Source organism: Cyrtonyx montezumae, unplaced genomic scaffold (genome assembly GCF_038088225.1).
Source record: "Cyrtonyx montezumae isolate F1298 unplaced genomic scaffold, pur_monq_1.0 scaffold_4, whole genome shotgun sequence".
Taxonomy (NCBI): domain Eukaryota; kingdom Metazoa; phylum Chordata; class Aves; order Galliformes; family Odontophoridae; genus Cyrtonyx; species Cyrtonyx montezumae.
In genome coordinates, this window is record NW_027072045.1 from 10638679 (window position 1) to 10662365 (window position 23687).

The 23687-nt window shown below is 42.5% G+C and overlaps 1 protein-coding gene across 1 annotated transcript in view; it reads left to right on the top strand.

Annotated features, from left to right (window-relative positions):
• ITPRIP (inositol 1,4,5-trisphosphate receptor interacting protein) overlaps nucleotides 1-23687 on the top strand; it is a 434606-nt gene that overhangs the window by 268636 nt on the left and 142283 nt on the right. The gene's annotated exons all lie outside the window — the stretch shown is intronic.

Genomic DNA, 23687 nt, shown 5'->3' on the forward strand with positions numbered 1-23687 from the left:
GCCCTGTGTTTATCTCTCTACGTGGGCGGAGGCTGGGATGAGTAACTCCGGGCTGACTCTCGCCGTGGAGCAGCGCGCTCGGCCCCACAGCGGCACCGCTCCGGCTCCGGCAGCGCGGATGCGGCCGTCCCGAGCGGTGCTCCGCGGCCGCGTGCGCGGGCACCGGCGGGGCAGGGGGAGCGGCGGAGCGCGTTTGGGGTCACCGAGAAAGGGCTGTGTCTGCAGGCAGCTGGCTGGACCGTCGTCTCGGGACCGTGTCGGGGAAAAGGAGAGGGGATGACGGATCTCCTCCGCTCGCGGCAGCGCAGCGCTGCCGATCCCAGCGCAGCGTTTCTCCCAGCAGGACTCGTGCGTTCTTGCTGGCAGAGCCCAGGGAGCCTCCGCAGCCTCAGCCCCCGGACGAGGTGTGAGTAATCGCACGGTGCGCTGGGGCAGGCTGCCTCCTCCCACGGCTGCCGAGCGTTCCCCGCCTTCGGCGGTCCCCTCGTCAGAGCCACCCGTGTCCGTGCCACATCCTTCCCCCCCCCCGGAGCGGTTCAGTGCAGCAGCACGGCTGCACTTTGCCTTCAGATCAAACCCACGGTCGATCTCCTACCCCACTTTGCCTTCTCCTTTCGAAAAGTGTCAATAACTCGCCTCCCATTCGCCGCATCAGCCGTCCCCACCACTCAACAGTTTTCTCCCTCCTAACATGGGTCTCCCAGCCCGGCAGGGAGCAAAAAGATAGAGCACAGACGGGCGATCGCTGTGGCTGCTGTGGGGAGAGCAGAGGGGGTCTTTGCCAGCCAGTGCCCCTCGTTAGCTGCACACCTCACTTTGCAGCTAGGAGGGCACAAGCCCAGAGGGAGTGAAAAGGGTCTGAGGTTGTGGATGGTTGGAAGAGTTGCAAATCCCATTGCAGAGAGGGGAAAGTGGGAGGCAGGGGTTTTGAAGCAAATCACCGGCTCCCAACTCAGTGGATGTTATTTCTGGCTTGGAATGGGCTTTTCAAACCTCACTGCCAAAATGTTTAGGAGATGGTTTGTGTGGGAGCAGTGACGTGGGCCTGAGCCCATCCACAAACACCCACACAATTTGCACACACTGGCAGCTGGAGCTGTGCTGCATGGCCCCCAAGACTGCACCCTTCCACTGCTGGGTGAAAGAATGACAGTACATGGAAGGGGAAGGATAGCAGCTCTGTTCCTAGATTGACTGCTGCAAGAACAGTGTCCCTGGGCACATGGCACTCACCCCCTGCATCCCACTCTTGGATTTGTCTGTTGCCATCCTCTGCAAAGGGATGAACTGCCCAGCAAATGCCATCCTCCTACAGTGAGACTGCTGCTGTGACACACCACCGCTGTCCCCAAGTTACAATTGAAGTTTCTCCAGTGCCTCTGGGTCCAGCAGCAGCTCAGTGTTGCTCCTCATCATCTCTAGACAGTGATCCAGAGCCATTGCCACCACAAAGCTACCATGGGGATAGTAGCTGCACTGCTTAGCTACTCTGCAGCCCACTCAGTCACGTTTATCTTCTCAGCTTTGCTGGGCTCTATTTAAGACACAGTTTTTGCTCACACCTGCATCAGCCACTCATTTCTGCAGCAGCATCTCCATGATCCAAAGCTAATGATGTCAAAAGAAGACTTGTGAACGCATCTCCTTTTCCAAATCCTGCCAATGCAAGCCATTACTCTGTGTCCACCACACCACATCACTCTGTCACCATAAAAGCCCAGCAGTGCAGACATAATGCAGAATGCTGTGGGCATTCTGTGTGGTGTGCTCACCAGCACTTACTTCAGGGCAGTGCTGTAGCCACCCCAATAGCAGCTCTCTCCTACCCTGCAGACTGCAGAGCAGCTGCTTGCAGCTAATATCACCCTCATCTCATATCTTGTCAGCAAGATTACCCCAGGCTCTCGTTCCTCAGGCATATACCTGTGCAGATGTTTCTAAAGAAAATGCTGAAACCCCATCATCTGAATCTGCTTATTGCTGTTCAATAGCGAGCACAGCTGACATCCCACTGCTGATGTGGGACTACCTATCAAAACCTGCTCCCTCTGGAACTCTTGGTCATTGGCAGAGCCTTTCAGTGCCAAGGCGAGAAGCAGTACCGCTCTCTAATCCTTCTCCTACTCTGGAAGACAAAGGTAATGTGAGCAACACCCCCATCTCCTGCACGATCCGCGAACTGCGTGCCCATTACCAGCACGCAAAAAAGGGGATTTTCCTGTTTGTGCCAGAATACCAGGTTTGCTTCCAAACCTGGTCTCTTGTATGGCAGTGTCGGGGAGGAGGCCATCTGACAGCCCTCGATTTGCACAGTGTATCTCCAAGAACAGAAATGGAATCTCCGGCGCAGTATCCATTACAGGCTGTTTTAATCCCTGCTCTAATCCATTACAATCTGCTTTAATCCCTACCCAGCTGCAAACATCCATTCAAAGAAGCAGGGGTCGGTGTTATATTGGGTTGGACCATGTTGGTTTTTAATTGATGTAAGGCAACCATATGCCATAACATCCGGCAACACATTAGATTTCCAAGTAAGCAAGAAATTAAATGTTCTGGAAGGCAAATTGTGGTACAAATGTAAAGTAGCAGAACATGTCTAAAACCAAGTGGGAGGTGGGTTCAATTAAGGAGAGAGAGACAATGGGGAAAGTTATGTTTGTTCGGAGGGGATAATTTGGACGGAAGAAGTTTAACGACACTATCTAAAGTAAGAAGGAAATAGAGCCTAGCTATTATTTCATGCCAAAGCCTTCTAAAGCAGCATTGATCATTTGGGGTTTTCATTGATTTTTTTTCCCTATTTTGCAACTTCCATTTGAAGAAAAAAAACAAACAAAATAAAAACCCACAAAGATTGAACTCCATCAACACATATCCAATAACCTCAGGATCAATACCTACACTGCTGGCTGTATACTTGCTTCCCAGCAACCCTATCCCTTCTGGCTCATCCAGCACTGCCTATCAGTGCATTCAGTGCCCCTCTCCCCCTGCAGGACTGCATGCACCCAGTCCCCATCACCCCAGGAAAGTGATGAGTGGGAGCTGGAGCCTTTCCTACTGGAACCAGAAAGAAAGGAGTGGGGAGAAGATATCAAGAGAGGACAATTGAGGGATGGGAATGAAAAGTACTAAGAGAAAAATCAATGCTTGCTTCAGTTAACTTTAACCCATTTATTATGTGTGAATCTGGGTGTTAGAAAACAAAGTGGCTCTGTAATAATGCTCTCTTGTCTGCTAAGGAAAGGCCTGAATCCAATTAAGCAAAAATCTTATAATGCCAAAGCATCCCTATATCCTCAGACTGAAGATCACCTGCATGCAGTGCCTTCACCATTTCATAGAACTGCTTAGGTTGGAGGGGACCTTAAAGATCATCAAGCTCCAACCCCCTGCCATAGGCAGTGCTGCCAGCCACCAGATCAGGGCCCAGGGCTCCATCCAACCTGGGAACCCAGTGCCTTGAGGGATGAGGTACCCACAACCTCTCTGTGCAGCCTGTTCTGCCGGTACACAGCTGCCCTTGCTAGGGGACAGATTTTTCAGCCCATTGGGGCATGCAGCAGACAGTTTGTTTCCAGAGAACAGCAAAACCAAAGGAGGAAGCCTTCAGCATACAACATATATGTGAGACAGAAGCCCTTTTTCAGGAACACTCAGACAATTCCACTGTCTTCACCCACTCCCGGGGTTGATCAAAAGCTGCTTAACCTGCAGAGCACAGAAAAAGGACTCAGCAACCCACAGAGAAAGGCAGAGTTGTTCTGGACTCTGGGGAGGTTCTGAAGATTTGGGGTCATGCTCTTACTCAATGTTGGGTTCCGGTGTTGGTCCTAAAGCCAAGACGAGAAAATTCCATTCCACTGATAATTTCCAGTATCCTCAGAAATGTCACTGAGCTGATCAAAGTGCACAGATTTGCAGCATACATGAAGATCAGTTGTGCACCATGTAAGTTCACTGTGCTGAATGCACTGCATACTGCAGCTCATATACATTTCTGTCTTGGAAACCCCACTCAGAAATACAAGATCCGGTCTTCCGGATTTCAAATTATCCAAGACCACAGCAAGATCCAACATTTTCAGAAGCACTTGACATGTTTTTGAAAGCGTGCTCCTCAGTATCTCTTCGAAGGTGCTGGGCCAGGACATTCCAACTTGCATTCTCTCTGTCTCCTGAATTGAAAGAGCTCATTTGAAAAGCTGGGTCCAACTATGCCATGTATAAAGAAGAGAGGCATAATCGTGGCTTAGGATGTTACAACATCCATGAACGTGCTGTGAGAAGTAAGGTATCCCCTCTGGAGAAAATCTGATTAAAAACAGGGAAATGTGTCTAATATTGACCTGGTCATTGATTCGGAAGGCAAAAATGACTCTAATCTCCCTTCCTCTCCCAAGATGTGCCTCTCATTTACAGGTTCCATGCAGAAGAGCAATCCTCTCTTCTATTAGCAGCTTTGTGCACCTCTCATCAGCTTCTCATTTCTGGTTGTTAATGAAGCCTTGTGTCTGTGATTGTTTAGGGGTGGTTTTGCTTCCAAGGGGCACAGCACAAACACTGCTTTGCTGTGCAAAAAGAATCTTAGTCAGTTTGAAACCTTCACTCTGTTTTGTCTGCTCTTTCCCTAGGACATAGCAGGACCTGAAAAGCTTCAGGTCTTCTCTTCAAGTCACTCACAGCAGGAACTATAGTTGCTGTGACTGCGGGTGCATGCAGCTCATCAAGCAGGGTGTTTAGTACAAATAAACCTTTGACAGAAGAGAAAAACGAGAACCAACCACACTCAAACCAAAGCAAAGTGCAAGATGTGAATCACAGCCAAAACAGTAGGATTAGAGTTGGCTAAAGGGAAAGGGAGAGATGTGAAATCAGCCAATGAAAGACAAACTGTGCTCTAGACTCAAGATATCCCTCCCCACCTTGCATTGTGCTCAAAGTTCTGTTGCTAGAGAGCGAAGTTCCTTTTTAGAGGAATCCAATGACTGTCTTATTACTAAGATAACTGTTATGATACAAAGAATACAACAGCGACAACCCTAACAATCATTCAGGGCTTATCAGCCTTTCAAGTGTCCATAAGACTACAGAATTCACACAACACAAACCCCAGCTGAGGAATGCATCGCTAACTGGAGATGATCTTGTCTTCTTCTCTAAGCATTTGCATGCAGCACAGTACAGGGCATGTAGATAAGGTTGTCCTCTGTACTCCCAGCTGGTTTACTTCCTCACCTTGTCCAGGGAAGAAGCCCCAAGGAAAGACATTTACAGCTATGAAAACCAGGCCTGATCTAATAGAGCACAAGTAGAAAATTCAGTTTAAAATTTTCACTACAGGATCGCCCTATTATTTCTACCATCCCATGGCACCTGAGGCAAGCACTGACCCTGCTCAGATGGGAAAGTTCAGTGAAGGAAGGATTCCATCTGCCTTCAGCTGGGTTTAGTAACTTTTAACAAGTAGGGACACCAAACATCAGCCACATCTGGTCCCTACAAGCTACTATCAGAAGAAACAGGAAGAACCCACAAATTCACATGGATGGACACTTTTCAAGGTAGACTCTTTTTCCACTTTATTTCCCCTTCCAGACAAACTTTCACTCCCATAGAAAGCTTGAGATAGAAAAGGAAGGAGCTGTTTCTGTTTCTTCTTCTCAAGTTAAATCCAAAGAGTTTTGTGTGTGTGTGTGTGCGCGTGTGTGCAACAGCAGAATTTTCTTTGCAACCTAGAGAGAAACAAGTCTGTCAGGAACCCAGCTTTGATGGTGGGACTTCACAGGATGTTCAACCTGCCACAGCTTGGTGCTGCTTTTACTTCCACATTAAAAATCATCTTTTAAGACTTTTACCTATGGCTATATTTCCATCCCTCTTAAGAGCCACCCCAAAAAAAAGACAAAAGTTGAACTACATCACTGAGGAAAGACTATATGCTAATCAATATGAGTGGAAGGGTGTATAAAGAACAGAAGGAAAAGAAAGTCTTAATATAAGGGAAAAGCAACAGAGATCTATAGCAACAAGCAGCTGGCTGTAGGCAGATGTTTCTTACCAAGACCTGGCAGTCCCCCAGGTCCCCAGTGCACAGATTTAGTGACACCAGATCTTACACTTACTCCTTAAAGGAACCAGGTTGAATGAAGGAGAAGGTTGAAATGTACTGAAAGGGTAAGCCCTAGGTGAATATATGCTTGCAATACCTCCAAGCCAGGAAGGACAAAACGAAGTGGCAGATATTACAAGCTTTGCTAGAATGTCTTAGTTCCACAGTTTCCGCACCATGAGGACTCACTGAAGTTTCACACAACCACGGGAAATTACCAAAAATAGTATTGGCCCCACACACTGTGTGATTGTAACCCACACACTGTGTGATGCATGCTCAATACCAGGCAGGCAAAGGCTGAGGATCACTACTGCATCCGCTTCCATGAAGCAAATGTCAATTACTAAATTAATCATTTGAGTTCTAGTGTTGCCAAGAGTTCCTGTCAGGGCCCGGGAAAAGGCCTTCAAATGCAGCAACGAGACAGTCCCCACTCTGAAGTCTCAATTATGCCTCTTGCAGACAACTCACTAGTTCACTGCCTTCAGACAGAGGGTGGGTGAGGACCTCTAAGGAACATGATCTTCACAAAACTAAAATTATGCTTGGGCAAATCAGGTAGGAGGAAGGACCTGCCTTCTGTGCAAACCAAAACCATGCAGCAGGCCAATGGATGCTCAAGCAGAGAGGTAAAAATCTTTCTCTCCTTCCCTCAAATGAGCACCTGATCACAACATTTTTGCCCCAGACACAGAATAAATTTACTTTGCAGACCTCTAAGCAATTTCACAGCTGCCTTCTTTTGCTGGTGGTTTAAATCTACTCCTCAGCTTTGTTGCAGGCGTGCAGGTTCATGTGCAGTACCCCAGACACCACTTTTGCCTTGCTTCCATTTCTGAATCTGTCCAACACCTGGTGATTTTAGTTGTAGGCAAGAGCTGAAGAGCAATCTCAAAAGGGTTAAAATTCAGGGACACAAATGAAAGTGCAATTAATAAGCCTGCTACATAAAAGATCCTCATGCTTGTAATGCAATCGGCAAGGGTTGAACATTTTTCCTTGGGCTTACTCTACTCCATTACTGCAATAATGCATGGTAATGTAGTTAGCATTGATTTGCCGCAAGATACATGTACTACATCTGCAAGCTAACAGGGAAAAAGGAGGGAGGCTCTCTCCTTGAAAGGCTGGAATTACTTAATTATCTAAGGAAAATGACATGCAGAGTTAACAGCACAGGGAAGGGCAAGGACTGACTTCCCCTATTCCCAAAGAATACAGAATAGCACTTCTCTGCTACGTGATCTCCCTGCAAAACAAACTCTTGGTTTGTTATTATTAATTACCCTGGCTCCTATCACTGAAATTCAGAGGTGCTGATACTTCACATCACCCTCAGCTATGCTTGCTATTCATAAATCATACTGAGAGGAGTTGCCAAGGGAGGAGAGGAAATACTAAAGGAAACTTGTAAGCATCTCTAAACAGGCAGCTGCTGTTCAGAGTGGCTGCAGTCCTCTGCACAGAGTGAGATGTAAGCTGGTATCAGTGTTATGAGACAGCAGGAGACATATGCCAAAAGTAGGGAAGCAGGACAGGAAAATAATGCATTCAGACAGAAAAGGTAAAGGAAAGAAGATGGCCTGGGGGATTAACTCAGCAAGCAGGGACTTTCATCTTCACATCCACAGGTCAGATTAGATGGTCTGATAAAAGCTGAAAGGCACTATTATGATTATTTATCTGTAAGGGGTTGACTGTAGTCCAAACAAAGATAGAGGTGAGAGCTCCAGTGGTCAAACCAGCACTGATTTTCCCTCCAGAGCCTACAGCAAGTCATTTAACACCTCTTTCCATTTTCCATCTGTAAATTGAAGCTGAAATTGCTTCACTATTTTGAAGCTCTGAAGAGTGTTTTGGCCATCCCACCCCTCCTACTCCTTTATACAATTATATGTTCCTCAGAAAGCATTCTCAGACCTACTCTTCACAGTATTCATGATATTGAAGTGCTTCAACTATTGCTCCTTTTTAAAAGGGTGTTCTTAGGAAAGAAACATTAGAATGACATCTGAGGGATTTCTCTCAGCCCAGTTATTGGACAGATGATGATACCTTCTGACCCACACCATTAATCTGCTACCTGGCTGGCAATAGGACAATAATGAATCAGATCTGGATGAAAAGAGGGTGAGAGCATCTGGATCCTACTTTATCCCATGATAGAACACATTTTCCATTCACAGCTTTTTGCTGACTCTTTCAAAAATTATTTCAGAGCTAGAAACAGTTGTGACTTGAAAGCAAGGTTTGTTGGAAAGGAACGGTTCATAGATCACTCAGGATACCATAAGAAATAGAGAAACTTTCTGGCACCAGCCCTTCTTTTGGCCACACATCAGTTGGCCACTTCACCTCTATTATTTTGGGTAAATTCTTTCTTCATTTCTAATGCAAAGAAATTAAAGATTTCAGAGGGTTTCTTCTTTTTTTTTTTTTTTTTTTCAACCAAGGAGGGGAGATGTCTTCCATTTCCTCACATTTAACCTTTCAAACAATTCCTCTCCCTGGAAGCTTGATAGTGTGGCAAAAGAAATAATGAAAGTAAAATAGAAACAAAAGAAGAAATTAGCTGGAAGTTATTCATCCCAGTCTTTATCATTAATCTCAGAAAACAGGGTTAAAGTAGGGTTAAAATATGATCTTCAAGCACCACTCATCTGAAAATCTGAAATACTGAGGTTTCTGATCTCAGTAAAAATCAGAGGAAAGATACAAAAATCACAAAGACTTTCACAGATGAAGTCTTTCTTTAAGTCTGGAAAATTTTCTTTAATGAATTTTTAAACTGAAGGTTTTGATTAAATCAAGCAGATTATTATTAGTGAATTGCTATGTAAATTTTATAAATAGCAGGTTCAGCCTGACACTGGACTTTGGACAAGTGAATTTCTCATTAATACCATAATAATATTTTATGCTTCAATTAACTTTCTCTAGTCCAGAAGAACGGTGTATTTCTAACTCCTCTAGTCTTTCTCCTACTTCTCCTACACTGCAGGGCCAGTACAGGAGACCCAGAAGTACCTTAAACTGGCAACTGAAGAGTCTTCTCTGCCGAGGTCTCTCACTGAGATCCACCTTTATGACACAAGTAGACACAGGAGGGAGCTCACACACCCCCATTCACATTGAGGTTACATCTCTCCCTGCAGCAACCAGAGTGATTTAACATCTCAACTTCTCAGTTCAGAGTTCCTTTAGGTCTTGGACTCAGATTTTCACACCTCCTAGAATAGAGATCTCCCCTTCTAGGTAGCAGAGCACCTGATATGTGCTCCCCTCTACACCAGCAACAGAAAGTCTGTAGCAGCGTTGGATGAATGGAGGGTGAAATCTCTGCTCATCAGATTTGAGAGTCCCAAATGAGGCTGCACACACCTGTAATGCAACACCGCTCTTAATAGTGAGTGACTGAACTGTCTTCTGATGTTTAACTTCACTGCTGGTCCTCTGCATCCTCTTCAAGCCAGACCTGACAAAAGAAGATGTAGATTTTTTCATGGGCCTCTCCCATTCTGCTTAAACTAGATGTCCATGAGCACAGCTAAAGCCATCTCACTGGGAAAAGGGAGCAAGGCTTCCTTCATTGTAGCTTTTTTTTCCAGTTTGCAAACACATCTAGCTCTTGAAAGTAATGCCAACTGATCCTTCTGTTCTCTTTCTACAATAGGTTTTGCTCCCCTTATTTTGTCTCTTACCCACTCCCTTTTACAACTATACTTGAACCTGGTACTTCAGCCCAAGTTTACTTTCCTTATTGAAAATGAAGCATAACTTAACAATCCAATATACATTTTTAGAGGCATCCAAGGCAAATTCACTATGGGGAGAATCTAAGGATGTAATCATCCCTTTCTTGCATCACTTGTTCCCACATCACACATACATAAGCTAGGAAGCCCTTGAGGCCAATTGCCATACAACTAAATATAGCTTTTGAACAAACTTCCTTGTAGTCAAGGAACTGTAAGCAGACACAGATTATTTGCTCATTTACAAGACCACGGTAAAAAAACCCATGTCATTGTATTAGAGCAGGTGATTTCTATAAAGAATCCATTAGGCACTGACTGTGTAAACTGCTGTTGTCGTTTTTCTTCTTTCACATCAGAAGTGTTGGGAACATTTTGGCAAGAAAGTTAGTTTTGATCTAACTTCTGCAGAAGGTGTTCAAAAGGATGTAATTCTTTACGGTATTTCTTTACAGTCCTTATACTATGAGACCCCACAGTCCTCAAACTACGAGCACTAGGGCAAAAACAGTCTGTAACAGCTGCAAGAACAAATTTATACACATTAGGAAATCCCAGCAGAAAGTGCATGTCAAAGAGGACATCATTAAATGTAAAGAAGATTTCTGATCTTCCTCCTTCTTTTCCTAATTTCTACTGCTCGTGATTGATGTAGAGTGTGAGTATTAGCAATCCTCTTTTCAAAGTAGTGCTGGGATGCTGCAACTTGTCCTCTTTCCAGTCAAACCCATGTAGAAGCTCCCAAGCTGGTGAATTACCTTGCAGGCTTCTCGTCGTTTGCAATGTGAGACCAGTTTTCATTTGAGGAAAAAAGCCTGGCTTCATTTAATTTTTCATTTCTTCATCTTCCTTGTTCCTACAGGCACAATTTTATCTAAAAGACCTTTTTTTTCAGTTTTTTTTTTCTTTTTCCTTTTTTTTCCCCCCCTGCATTTAAATTCTGTTCTTTCCCCCCCTGGAGAACAAACATTCTCCATTACCTCCTGAGCAGACCCGTCAGAGTATCAGAGAGAGCAGTTTTCTCAGCACTGCTCCTCTGCCTCATTCATTGCTGAATGAATACCTCCAGAATGAAAGTGTGAGTCAGCAATCCCAACTGCTCTGAATATACTCTGTCACAGAGGAGCCAACAAAATACAAGTGTGACATTCTTATCCCTTGATTCCAGCAGATCCCAGAGGATTTTGCTAACTATATCACCCTTGAAGGCAAAGACAGGTCATACATTAATTTTCTGAATGATTTAAAGGATGTAAAGGATATATAAAAGATGTTAGAACAGATCAATAGGACAAATGAAAAAGTATCCATAGCAAAGTTAACTAAAATGCCCACAATTGTTGATGCTGTTCTGCCTTCTGACAGAGGTATGGTCAGGTTTTCTGAATGCCTCTCGCGCTTCTCATTCATTTCACTCACTGCCTTGAAGCAGAGGTCTAAAACTTATTTCTGATGGGGACTGCACTTTGTCTCCAAGGGAAAATTATTTATATAGTCTCTTTTCCAAGTCTACAGCCTCAAAGAGAAGAAGACATGAAATTTGGCTTTCCATGTATTCTACAACCCTTTTCATCTTGCCTGGTTCATTAGACTATCCTTGCTGAGACTGAAGGACATAGATGCTTGCAGGGCTAGCTTTAATAACATTTTGCATAACAACCAATTACAAGGATGTATTAAGAGAAAGTATCATTAGCAATTTATTGCCAAGATCTCCAAATAGATGCAATTTAAAGCCTGAATCTTTACAGTATACTTATTAATAAAAGGGTCCCCATCTTGGAAGATGCCAAGGATCTTTTTCAAAGATGTGATTACCATCACTTAAGTCAATGATAGTCAAGACAACTAAGTATCTCAGCAGTCTGAATAGTATTCTCTGTATGTCATCTTCTTTCTTGTGTGAGCACAGAACAAAGTAGTACTAGAAATCAGCACCACTTGTTGCAGAAACAAAGCCAAGTAGAAGGTCTATGAAAAGTCATAGACTGTGATTTCTCTTCATGCCTTTGTCATAATTTACATCAGAGGCAGATGGGTACAAGCAGGTATTTTTGGATCATCCAGCCCTCACTTAACTTCACACAATGCAGTTGAGCAGAAAATCTGCCCCACAGAATTCCTAAGGGTGATGGATTCCTGGTCAGAAACATTTTCCTGTGTGGGAATAATCATACAGCTTCCTCTGCTTCATATCCTGACATCAGCAATGCTTTACTGAGAACCCTGCAGAGAAAAATCGCTATCAGATAGAGAGAAGCATTCATCCTTTCTCCATTAAAGGTCCACCATGACTCCAGACACATTCATGGAATCCACCCCATCGTCTGGAAAACATTTTTTTCTGGCACATAAATGCACATAGAAGTGCATTGATTTCAAGATCACAAACATGGAAGCTGTCACCCAAGTTTTGAGACACTCAAATGCCCAGGAAGTAATGCAATGATCCAGCTTTTATACCATCTTCTAGCTTTGTATGCAATGCCGTGGAAGTGTAAACTTTCTCTGTCATACACTGCTACCACAAAAACCTACTTCCAGCCCCTTGGCACCCCTTCTCCACAGACACAAACTAAAGCAGTCTCCCATGGACAACACAAGGGATAGAAGCAGTCCATTTCCTTGGAGAATTCTCACTGTATTTGCTCCTCTACACTTCAGATTTTCAGTGCAACAGTTCCATCATAAGGGCAGTTATCTCACAGCTACAGCACTGCAGCTGTATCTGGTGTTCTAGTCTGGCTGCTTTCATAGGAAAGAGATAATACAAGGATGCCTGAGGATGGTCAAGTGGGGAAACAGTATTTTTACTAGTTAGTCTGTTTTGCCATTTTACATTAGAGAAGGTACAAAGAGAAGCTATGTTTAAACATACCATACAACAATTTATCTTGTGCTCCTTTCTATGTCCTTATCCTCCTCAAGATTTTCTTTTTAAACACAACAATAGATTTTATTCCCAGGTGTCATCTACTTTTTTCTCAGCCATTTTTATGGAGTTTTTTTATTCATCAGAAAAGGAAATATAGCTGAATATTTTCAGCTAAACTACATTTGTTGCTTTGTGTTTTGCACTGTTTTTAGTGGGAAGACTGTTCGTTAAGAAATGCATTTTGACAAAGGAGAAAAGTCATTTCCGGCTAGTTCTTGCTGTAAGAAAAGTGAGAGCTCTACATGGCTCAGTGAGTCTGTGACTGTATCAGAGATTTAAAAGGTGCCAATTTCAGATCTAATCCCAAAGCCCTTGCATGAGTGGTCCAATTAAAAGGAGAACAAATTTAATCTTTGCCCTCATAGATTTATACACATTGTCAATATAAGCAAATGAGAATGAAAGAAGCTTGTAGCCAAAGCCTGTCCTAAGTTGCATCACTTCAAAGAAACTCTACAAGCATCAGAGGATGAGCTTTTAATTAACATTGGCAACACACAACTGAGGCAGGCAGATATGGTTTTAATGTTAACAAAGGTGGTATCATTTTATGCTCTCTAATTTTTCTGAACAACACAATACATTTCAAAGACAAAAGCTGGCAAATCTCCTTCATAATGTGCTGATAGTAGCTACTACATCCAGATTCACCCTTAACTAGTTGACAAGGTTTAATCAGAACACTTCTCTGAACAACTCTACCCAAACATTGCTGCTTGTAATTATTCCCTCATCTCAGTGATGTCTGTGTATAAGCATCAAGGCAGTGATTGATCGATTCTCAATATTCCATCACTTATGATATTTCCAAGGTAAACAACTTCCTTCTCCGTTGGGAAATAATATTTAGGCTAAATCAAATTGCAAAGTACTAAAAGAAAGCTAGCTGCCTCCATATTAATCTTAAACCATTTATGATAGATCAAGGCATTGGGTTTCAAGGTCTAATGAGACTTGTGTGCTCTAAAGCAACTCTTTAATTGATAAGTCAGGAGATGAATGACCTGGTTTGTATTACAGAGAAAAAATGACACACTGAATCTTGTTTTCAAGCCAATTGGAGTGTGGAAGAATTCTTGACTCTTTCTTTGAGTGTAAAAGGAAACCTATTCACTGTCTGAATATGTTTCACCACTCCTTAGGCACCTAGCTCAGAAAATCCTCTGCACAATGCATATCTGGCAAAATAGAAGCAAGGCATCAGTTTATCTGGTTGTCCTGTATTCTGAGGCTTCTTTGATCCACTGTAATATGGTTGTAAATTACATTTATATTATGACACCCCAAGTAACGAACAGGAAAGCAGTTTACATGAAAATGGGACTTGCTAAGTGATTATCTCTTGTAAAAATATGAGTACTGGTGAGAAGCAAAGACAGGGATGGGAGTGAAATTGTCTCTGAATTTTAGAAAAGTTACTGGTGTAGCAGAGGATGATTCTGATAATATTTTATTTGCATGCAATGTAAACCTAGCTTCTACATAACACAATTCTGACCTGAAGTCTGTTATGTTAGAGGGCAGATTGTATCCCTAGCTCCAGTCAGGTTTGCTGCTACTGATAAATAATTGTACTAAGATAAGACCAGTAAATCTCAGAGAAATGAGCACAGAATTATGCTTGAAATAGACCAGCAACTCCACTAGAGATTAAGATCCCATTGACCACCTACTCATTCCACAAGAACAAAAGTGAATTAAGCTTGGGATCAATCTGCCTGTTTGTCCTTACATTAATTCCAGACAACATACACTTCAGTTCCACAAATCAATTAATGCCTAAGTTTAGCATCACCCTGTTCAATTGACTGAAAATTGAGCTCCTTCCCTTCCCAAACTCACCATCCATTAACCACTGTGAGTATTTCCCAATTTCCTTTTCTCTTCCATTTCCTGATTGGTCTCAATCCTGTATCACAAAATGGCAAAGCTCCTTTTGAGTTAGCCTCAGAAAACTGAGCTCTTGGCAATGGCCTAAATTCAGTTTCTTTGGGCAACAGTAAATATTTTCTTCAAGAGTGAAATTAGGTGTTTTCAGATAACCCCACTTCAACTCTGTAACAGAATTTTTCTCTGCATTGCATTTTGCACTCCTCTGCACTACAAATGCCACGTATGTTACAAATCATAGGCAGGCAAAAATTCTACAGCATTTCTTTGAACCGTTTCCTTCCTTTGCCAAAACATAAAGACAGCTGAACTGCACAAAGATGTTTATTCTCTCAGAAAGAGCAGCAGTGCTTTCTTTGACTAACACTGGCTTGGCACACAAACCCTGATTAACTCCTGTCATGTTAAGTCACATCGTTTGCAAATTGCTCCCATTTCCCTTCCTCAGCCCCTACACCAAACAACAAAAAGCAAAACCACAAATTCAAGGAAAATTGTAGGATCAAAAAAGGAAAAATTAAGGGGTTTGTTTCTGACTTTCTGGAAGGCATGTGTTCTTCAGATGCAAAGATGACAAAGTTTTCAGTGTTTGCTGACCTGAAAAATATTGTATTTCCAGAAGTGTGAAGTCAATCTGTCCTTTTAATTCATTTGCATTTTATTCTCCATAACATTAGGAACATAATCCTTTCTGTCTCCCCCATCAGATGACATTCCACATCAGAGTTAGGCTGAGGCCACTGTCATGCCCCATTAAGCATTAGTGGACTTTTCTCAGTCAGTTGAAACATTTGAAAACTCCCTAGAAAACATATTAATCAAACAGATCTATAGTTCTGTAAAATCAACGTTTTTAAATACACCATATTTAATAGGAAATGGACTGTCAAGTAGCTTCAACATGCCAAATTGGCAGAGCTCATTGAATGTCCTGGCTCATGAATACTGTGCAGAAGCATAGCCCCTTTTAATATGTCTTTTTTTTTTTTTTCTCCTTTTTTTTTTTTTTTGCTTTTTTAAAAGAACTCAAAGCTGAATTCTGAATACAGAAGCAACAAACAAAATTTAGTACAGAAGGTAACTTGAGCAGGCTCATAAACCTCACATCAGATCAGAATACAACTGACTCACTTGTGTGAGAAAATTAGTATATATACTCATATGCCCCATAAAATTTATAGCTCGCATTTTAAAACAAAGGTGACAAATACTTGTGCAATTTAGAAAATGGTCTACTTTTCATGATCTTGCAAAGACACACACAGCATGCTGTGTTCCAATTACAAACTAAATGGCATGTATTCACTAACAAATGGGAAACAGAAAATGATTTGCTTTGAACACTCTGCATCATGAAAGAGAATTTCAAGTGGCACAGTACAGAAAACATCTTCAGCATACATTTAATCCACATAGATCAACGCTTGAGGCTTTGCACAATTAGCAACCAGCACAATATCATCAAATAACCCTGCCCCATGCCACAATTACAGCACTCCCCAGCCCTGCTATACAAATCATTCATTCATTCATTCATTCATAATCCTCTAGTTGCTCTGTGTTTTCTATTGCTAGAAGCTATTAGGAAGTCTTCTGAACATGTGTATATAATATGCAGTTCATGGGCTCATGTCTCATATGGCTAGCTGTGGCCAGATAAAAAGTCATGGCAGGAACATGGTTACTTCAAGATCAACGTGGGACAGAACTGCAGTGCCTGCCTTCTCTTTTTACCCTCATGGAATCAGAGCAGCCCTTGGCAAGAGGCACCAGACAAAGCCAGGCTCTGATCTCTGCTATACAGAGGGCAAAAGAGATCCACTTAAGGTGAATACCACAGGACAGACAATGTTTGCTCCTGAAACATCAAGAGATGCTAGAATGCTGTTCCCCAATTCATTACTGGCTTATTCCTCATATCTAATCTAGATTTCCCCTCTATCATTTTGAAACCATTTCCCCTTGCCCTGACCCAGCAGACTGATAAAAAAAAGAGTCTGTCCCCTTCTTATAGTTCCCTTTTAGATACTGAAAGGATTAATAAAATTAATTTGGTAAAATGAAGAAATTATTGATCCCACAGCTTAAGTTTCCAACACACAATGAGGTGGGCCTACCAAGAAGGGAACTGGCTTAGACAAAAATAGATAGATAGATAGATAGATAGATAGATAGATAGATAGATAGATAGATAGATAGATAGATAGATAGATAACCCTACAAAGAGGAAAATATTCACAGAGGCACTTCTCCTAGAAGGATAAAATGAAATGCAGTACAGCTTTAAAAATTCCTGACGAGTCAGGATGGCCTGGAGACAAAAGGAAGGTGCTGGAACAACTCCACTGTCCTTTCTTATCTTCATTTGAACTAGAACAGGAAGGGCCTGAGGCAGAGCAATGAGACAGGAGCACAGGCTGACCAGCACGAAGCCAAGGAGAGATTCTGCGGAGCTACACAGTTTGTACAGAAATGTGGAGACCTCACCACAGCAGCAGTTCAGTGCAGCCCTTAGGAGCGAGGGACATTGCTCACTAGACTGATGAATTTGAACACAGACAGAGAAGAATTTGGAGGTGCTATGTTGTTTCACGTCTCCTTTCATTGGCATCACTGGAGTATGGAGTCTGACAAATGAGGTCAAGCTACCAGGACTTCTACTCATTATTTTGCCCTTAAATAAAAATTAGTATCATCTACATCATAAAGAACTACATTTCCTTCCATCTCTCCAAAGAGGAAGGTTTGTACTGTCACAGAGATGAGAATCAAACAGTATACAATGTTAAAAGCTGAAAAAATGAGCTCTGACCAATTATATGCATTAAGGGTGAAAGTATTTATTTCTTTACAGCCCAGCCCTCCCTAAGTTCTGAAAACAAAGTCCCAGCCCTGCTTTCACAGACATGGCAAATCTGAGAGTAAAACAACTGCTGAAACAAATACACACACAAGGAAACAAATTCAAGCATATCAGAGGAACAACATTAGTTCAAACCTGAGAAATCCTCAGCCTTGACTAGTTGTTAATCTATTTTGTGTCACAGCACAGTACAAGCTGTTGAGCTAAAGAAACTCCCAACCCTAAAAGCCCAAAGTAACAAGGCCATGGTCTGAAGGATCACAGTTCTGCCTTGGCAAATCCTTGCTCTGTCTGTGCAGAGAAACAGTCCACCCTGAGTAGAACACATCCTCCCAGTTAGATGAGCACCCAACATATCAAAGTGCCTTCCCCCTAACACGTTCCCTGTATTTTTATTTAACTAAAAACAATAGCAAACAAAAGCTCAATTGTGAGTGCATCCTGAACTCTCAGTCAACTAGAAAAGCCCTTCCTTTATTCATTACTGTCAGGGTTATGGTTTTGTTTTACTTCTGCCAGCTACACCTCAGTGCTCTGAGATCAGATGCAAAATTTTCCATTATTTTAAGTCAGAAACAGTAAGGAAAGGGTCATTGTCTTTGTGGCTGGATACACACACTTGATGTCAGCATTAGCTTTGAGAAACAGAAAACCAGGTTAAGACAGAAGAGGGAGAACGTCCTTATAATACAAACACACCCACATCCACAGGATTTAGTATGACACAGGTTTGGCAAGAACTCATTAACTGGTCTACTACAATAGCATTTAGGCAGTGCAACCACATCTGAGACCTTGTGGTATTGGATGAGGTATAAATTGTCACCATCAAAAACAGTTGTCATGCTAAGTACACAATACAAATTGCAGGAATGAATAATTTGCAGCCAGAAAACCAATCTTAGCAGAGCTTGAGGAGAAACAGACCTGTACACTGTGCACATAGTAGGAGCAGTGGGTACTGAATGCCACACACACTATGCAGGGGCCTGGTCCCATGCATCTATGCTTAAAGAGCTTTACATTAGCATGGCACATGAACCAGCACAATAGCATTCAGGTGGGAATACACACCATGTATCACAATCTTATCCTATTTTCACTAGCCCACGTGCTGGACAGCACACCATGCCTGACAAGAATTACATCCGTTTGTTAGACCAGAAAGAGAGAAATTCTCAACCACCCAAACACAAAACCTCACTCTAGAGGACTAGTTTCTGAGTTAACCTCAACACTATCAAACAGTCTGTTGTGAAAAGAGCAAACTAGCAAACTTTGCAGGTTGACCCCTTTGATTGTGACCCATGGAGAATAATCAGAGTAATCAGGCAGATGAATAAGCATCCAGTGTAGAGGTAGGGGGTGTGAGGAGCTTTTCACATCCATAGGAACTCTATGCTGCAGATCCTACTGTCTTTGGAAGCAGGGAGGTAAATTCTAGCTGCAGTGGGTGGGGGCATGCTGGGCACAGCAGTTTTCCACCATAGCAACTGTTTCTCTAACAGCAGTCAGAAACTGTGTAACTTTGGAGTTATACCTCCCTAGGAAAGAGAAGGAATAGAGCGGGAAGTATAGCAGCCTAATCACACGTCCTGCATCTCTTGGAACAGCTGGCATCCAGCTGCCTTCCCAGAGCTTGCTGCCAGACACCAACAAAGGCTGGAGAGGTGGTGAATCTGTAAAGAAAGTAAGATGCTAGGACTAGGACTTCTATAATTTTTCTCTCCTTTATGAGGTCCAGCATTATAATATCCTAGTAGGTTTGAAGGCAGAAAATGAATAACTAATTTATGCACTTAACTATAGTACTTTGAATTAATTTCCCTATTAAATTTATTGATAGGCATATGTTGTGGATCAGTCCATGGGTAAGTGCATACAATTGTCTGCAGAAGCTAGAGTGACTCTAAGTAAGCTCCCAATGCCAGCTGCCACAAAACCATACCCCGCTGCCAGGTTAAGCCACAGCAGACAGGAGTCTGCAGAAGGAGCACTTCCCTTGCCCTGTCCTGGAAGCCGTTCAGATTTCAGGCTCTGCCTTGGCTTCTCACCTTCCATTGCAGGCTCAGTTGCTGCTCAGGGCTGGCTGCATTTCAGGCTTCTTGGTAGCTTATGGCGCAAAGCCTTAAGAAGCAGGAGATGATGGGGCACCTTGTTTTTTTCTTTTTATTTCTATGAAGATTTCATTAAAACAAACAAACACACACAAAGCTGTTTTGGAAAACAAATTATTTTCTTTTCAAAATTTTAAATAGAGAGCATTTCTTTCACTTCAAATTTGTAACTGCTGGCTGTTTGTTTTTTTCCCATAGAAAAGATTCAAAACAAAGATAACCATGCTTAAAAATGGCAATAATTTTGCAAGAAGTTTTTCTGACCACTTCAGTTTTTTCCCACCTCTTGCAGCCTGTTCCTATTCACACAAAGAATGGAAGTAGGGAAGTTGCTCACTACTCCCATTCCTCTCAGAAGCTTTAAAAAGCAATTTTATTTATTTATTCATTTATTTTTCAGAAAATAGCAAGTACTTAAAAGCTTTCTTTTAGAAAAAGTATTTCATTTATTCTCTTTACAATCAAATACAGTTTTCACAAGCTGGTTTAAAGAAAACAACTATTCAGCACAGTTTTCCATCACTACCAGCTATGTAAGTCAGGATGCTATTGTGGACACAAGTTTGTATTAAAAGTTGACATGACTTAAAAGCACCTGAGCTTTTCCTTCAAATGCCTATACTGCTCTGCTATACGAAGCTTCAAGAAGTTTGGTTTTAAGTCAATTTGACAACCCATATACACATCTTAGAAAGATTTTGAACTTCCAAGGCATAGTAGGGGCTACATATTATTACACTGCAATGTCAATCTTCCTCAGAAAGAGGAAGAGAGAACTTTTTTTTGCACTTTTGTTTACATTCTGAGGAACAACTCACTGCCTTGTTACTGGCTTCCTTGCAATAAAAGCCCTGTCTTTATGAACAAGTGACATAGAGCAAGGTGCTGGCAGACAATGGTGGGAAGATTATGTTTAATTCAACTACTGGAGTACTGAGATGGAATTTTTATTTCTGCACAGAGCAAGATTTATGACTAAGATACCTTGTGATTGAAGATAACATGCAAAAATACAGTCAGATCTCTTGGGCATTTTCCAGCTACCAGATTGGCTATAAGTAGAGGTCATCTGCTTTTCAGATCTTGTTCTTGCATATTTCAGATTCTGTATTGTCTCACATTAATCAGTATTGTGGGTTTTTATTTTTTTTCCATGCTGAGATCAGACACCTTTGTCATACCTTCTCTGAATCTATGCTTTCACCTCACATCTCCAGTAGCCTCTATTTCCTTTTACACTGCCTTTTCTTCTTCAAACAGCCAAGACACGCACACAACCCCTGTCTCCTAAGGAGGACTTGTACCCCAGGAAACGTGGAAGCTCCTGACCCCTAATCAAAATCACAAGAGTGTGGCACTCACTTTCATTGACAACTAAGGCCACAGTGCATGCCTGAAGCCTACTTTCATTGAATCATAAAATCTTTAAGGCTGGAAAGACCAATAAGATCATCAAGTTCAACTATCCACCCATGCCTGTGACCGTTCTAGATCGTGTCACTCAGTGCAACACCTACAGACTCCTGGCAAACCAGGAGGTTTGAGTGGTTGGTGGCAGAGCCTTTATTCAAGGTACAGGTGCTACAGAACAAAATACTAGAGAAAAGGGGGAAATAACTTACCCCTCCCCACAACCAGGCTAAGGAATGCAGCCACCTCTTGTTCAAACTCTGGCTCGCCAGAAAGAAGAGAGCAAGAAGGAGGGGAAGGGGGCAACTCGTGTGGGCTCTGAGCATATCTATGCTCCCAGAAGCACCACCAACAAGGAGAGAGGGCGGCTGGGTCTGGGCTCCTCTGCTCCCGTCACTCAGATGCTCATTTTCTGGTTCAGGCTGTGACCAGGCATGCTGGGAGTCATAGTGGGTGCTGACAGTGCCTCACAGCTACATAACATGCCAAATGTGCATGGCAGGATGCAGTTAGTCAGCTGTCATCCAGTAGTGGCTGTTCTGTATGCAAAGTAATCTCTATACTGGATACATCAAAAATTCTACAAGTAGGATATGTTAGATGTCTCTTTTTCCCTAGTGTGAATATTGGCATAAGCTGACAACAGTTGTGATTTAAAAAGCTCTACTCAGTTTTGCCAGCACATGGGACAAACATAGAAGAGTTACCATTTTGCTGCCACCTGTATCCTCACTGGAGGACTGGTGAGCAACATATGCTAGGCAAACAACTATAATGCTATCAAGATGACAGCAAATATCAGTTTTCATCAGTAAGCTTCAAAGTTCATTTCAAAGAAAAATACATTTCAGCATTACTTGCTACATTTTGTAGAAGGGAAAATGGGGAGCATGTAATGCTTTACACAAGGTCACTCACCATGCGAGTGGGAAACCTGGGCTAAAAACTAACTAGTCAGATATTCCCAGCCTCTGTCCAATCATCAGGCTGCTTGGCTGCAGCCTTTCACATTCACACACAGAGGAAGGCAGTGAAGGCAGAGTTGATCTACTGATGAGATTCTGCACAGCACATCACTGTGGATTAAGCCAAAATTTTTTGCCCCTTCTTTTAGTTTCTCTTCAGTAAACAGTGTCCACCAGGCAGTAACAGGACGCAAAATCTGCAAGTACAGAGATGCTTAAGGGAATAGTCTGGAATATAATGGAATGGAGATAAGCTAGGGAAAACTGCAGTCTAGGAGGGTCCTCCAGAAAAAGCAGGAAATCTATGTAACTTGAAGGCTCAGAGGACAGATGCAATGAAAAATTTTCTTAATGGTAGTCAAACAGTTGAGAGATTACCATTCTTAGGGGTGTTGTGGGGAAACAAATTGTCTCCAATAGCTGGATAAACCATAAAAGGGCTGCACTAAGCACAGAAACATGTGAAAGGATTCCAACAAACACTACAATCTTAGTATTAGCAATTGTTTATTGTTTGGGGTTCTTTGACCCACTAATATAGTTCAAGTCTGTGAGCTGTCAATGGATTATCATTTTGTGGAACCTCATCCTCCTCAGACTTGATATGCAGCCCTGGGCACAAAAATCACATTACAAGCCTCCTTCTGAATGTAAACGGCATCGTGAACAGACCAAGAGAGTGTCTGAAATGCTAAACATCCTGTCTCTCATAAACACTGTGCTAACATCCAAGGCTTTCACCTACTGAGCAGCCACTGAAGAGTGAACTCCCGAGATGCCTGGTCAGGGCCAGTTTCCCTGCTGGCTACTGTTTCTCATGAGTGGCATGATCAATCAAGCCAGCTGGGAACTATTCCACAGGAAAGCCTCTCCTAGGGAGTGACAAAAACATAGATACATTAGGAGGATGTGTATTCTACAGTTTAAAGGAGCTGAATTAGTGATGTTGGCAGCTCCTGACTTCTCTTTGAAGGTGTCTTCGGTCTACTCTGTTGAGCTAAGCTGATGGGCATTTAGAAGATTACAGCTACCTAATTTCTGAATCTACTCACAAGAAGAGGGAAGGGGAGATAAGTCCAGAGTGGTGGCTACATTGCATAGTTCATCTCATAGCAAAAGTGGTGCTTATGTTCTATAAAGCTAGATCTTATCTAACCTCTGCAGGACTTGCTTAAGCTGAGGGCAGAGGAAGAAAAGAGGAAAACTGATGGCACTGCAGCCAACCATTTCTAGTCTTTTTTTTTTTTTAAATCAAAATCAAATAACCTGTGCTAGCTCAGAGGCCACTCAGAAAGCTGTATCAGCCAGGGCAGCTCTCAGTGGGACTGAACTGTCACCATTTGCAACTCCTGGACAGTGTTTCAGCAGCTATGACAAGTTTTGAAGTGGAAGTGTCCTACAAGAAAAATGAAATTATATACTGTTTCCACGGTTCTCTATATTAGGTTGCTGGAATTCCCTGTGATGCTCTTTGTCTTTGTCCTACCACACTTACTTGAGAAGCAAGACAGTTGTCATTGGATGTGGACTGTACAAGTTGCTGTACAGACAACAGGCAGTAAGGCACCATTGCAATCTGAAACAAAAGACCAGACATTAAGTGTATAATAAGGGAAATAGCCTAGATGCAACAG